At 40.8% G+C, this 2,377-nt stretch overlaps 1 long non-coding RNA gene across 1 annotated transcript; it reads right to left on the reverse strand.

Moving 5' to 3' along the window:
• Nucleotides 1–1,095: 1,095 nt before the first annotated feature.
• On the reverse strand, nt 1,096–1,966 carry LOC122189185. The gene is made up of 3 exons (XR_006181733.1): nt 1,915–1,966; nt 1,746–1,809; nt 1,096–1,347 (listed from the first exon to the last, which is right to left on the reverse strand). It is a non-coding gene; the product is annotated as an uncharacterized LOC122189185 (long non-coding RNA).
• Nucleotides 1,967–2,377: the final 411 nt, after the last annotated feature.

The following is a 2,377-nucleotide window of genomic DNA, read 5'->3' on the forward strand; positions in this document are numbered from 1 at the left end:
GTTTTTGGTTTTTTTTTTCAGTCCTTAGAGGTCCCCAGAGAACTTTGAGCACGTTTACTAATATCAAAGCAGGGCAATAGCTTTTCAATGACATCATCTTCCCACTCCCTGTAACTGAGAACTCACCGTTCCCTGAAATAGATCAAGGCAGGAGGTTTGAGTGCCAAAGGTCTTACACCATAGTTTCACCCACGTGGACTAGGATTTTCAGGCTGACCTGTAGCCTTTGATGTAATTTGCTAGTGGCAAAACTCTGCACTGTCCTCACTTTGGTAATCAAAAGTTATCCATGACAGGCTGTAAGACAGACCTAAGAGTCTGAATCCAATATTAAAATGATATGTGTTCTTAAAAAATGCATGAGATTCTTAGTATCCAAATTTAGGGCTCAGTTTTATTCACAAATATATTCTGGGAGTGGATCAGTGCATGTACAGGGAAAGTTGCCCACAGCAGAATTAATGTTCAGGGTACGTAGCAGCAAAACCTCCTGAAAAATGAAGCTTTAGGCAACAGTGATACTCTCAGCGTCTGACACGTTACACTGGAGACAAGGGAGATCTCAGACAAATACAAATCTTTTCCACTGATATAGCCTGGAACACTGTAAACGCAGTTAACAGCCAACATTTGTTCTGTTTTAGGAAAAAAGAAACATATACAAACAACTGTTCTTTTCCATCCTGAAACAATGGAATAACTCATGATAGCTCCTTTGCAATGGTGAAATTCTGACAGTGACCTCAACAGCTGCTTAGACACCAACCACAGCATTTACAACTGCTTCGTTACAGACACCCAAATGCTTGCAACACATTTTGCTTTCACGGCCCAAACAGTATAATCAGTGACTTTATCCAGAGCAGCACAATAATGCTCCTGTTTATCAGAGAACAGAGCATAGCAACTTATCCTCAGATTCATCATTATCAACTTAAACATGTCAACTCGTGTTTTCTGTTCTGCTGTTTAAGCTAGCAAGAAAGAAAAAAAGGAATTGAAAAAAGCTGGCTTTTTCTTTTTCCTCCTTTTTATTTATTTATTTTTTTTTGTAAAAATACAGAAGGAAGAAAACTGCAGATTAAGCTTCGCTGGCCCCTGATAGGATCCTTGTTCTGCATCTTGATTGTAACAATTTGATTTTGGAAGTCGGAGTGGCAGAAAAGGATGCCCAAATTGACACACTTTGAATCAGCATGATGCTCTTCCTCTTCTGAGCAGCTGCTCTCAGATATTTTCATTCGTTTGGACTCCTCTGGATGTGGTTGAAGAACTGAGGCATAAGAGATGCCAGGTGTCCAGGACTACCCACCACATGGCTGTTGGGAAGAACTAGCATAAATGATCCTGCAGGAAGGATATTAATCACAGTAAACAGAGTTAAAACCAGAACCCAGGCAGACCAGACTTTTGTTTACCCAAAAGGATGAGAGATCTCTGTGTACATAGCACTGCACATCTGTGCATACCCAGTGAATTTACAAGTTTTATCAGTTCTCCTTGTCGGTGAAACGCAGACACACACACACACACACACACAAAAAAAAAAAAAAAAAGTTTAGGTTAAGTATTCATTTGCCTCTTAATTTCGAGGTTTATTTGATTTTTAGGAAAAAAAAAAAAAAAAAAACAGGAATGAAAACCTGAAAGGAGATTTAAGCCCTTCCCCCTTCCTCCCCCTCCAATTCTTATCCATAGGCTCGGGGTGAGTCACAGAGCATGAGTCAGGGTTAGGATTCACTTACAGATCTGATGGTCATCCTGAGCACCCACATACCAGACACCACTCCCAGATAGCAACACTTCAGACTTGGGGGGAGGAGGGGAAACAAGAATCATACTGAAAGTGAACACTGGATTGAGCTTTTATTTTCTAGCTGCTCTTACAGAAGAAAAGGGTTTTTGTCAGCTTACTTTGCCCGGGGATTTCACACCTGTTGTGTAAAAGTCCACCTCTGCCCCATGCCAGCCCTGCCTGAACACAGCAGGATGACTGAAACCACAGGAGGCTGAATAGCTAGGGAGTTGACTGAAACACCACTTTAAGAGCTGCCACAGTTGAGAAAACACTAGAGGATATTTGCTAGGTGACAAAAGGAATGAACTTCCGGATGTTTTTCAAATCTTATTCCTGTAAATAAGAAACAGCTGACTATGATCCTGCAAATTCCAATTGAGAAAACCACGCTGATACTAATGCATTATGCTGTGTCTAGAATCCCTTGATAGAATTACAGCATAACTCTACACAGCTGGGTGGATATGATCATGTTGCACCAATAGATCATAGTATCAAGAATAAGAGAAACAGAGATCCAGCACTAACACGCTACTACAACGCTGTGTCTCCAAATTTAGTACGGTGTGTTTTTCAGCA

The sequence above is a fragment of the Lagopus leucura genome, unplaced genomic scaffold (genome assembly GCF_019238085.1).
Source record: "Lagopus leucura isolate 7727_CA_CO unplaced genomic scaffold, USGS_WTPT01 Super-Scaffold_100157, whole genome shotgun sequence".
NCBI lineage: Eukaryota > Metazoa > Chordata > Aves > Galliformes > Phasianidae > Lagopus > Lagopus leucura.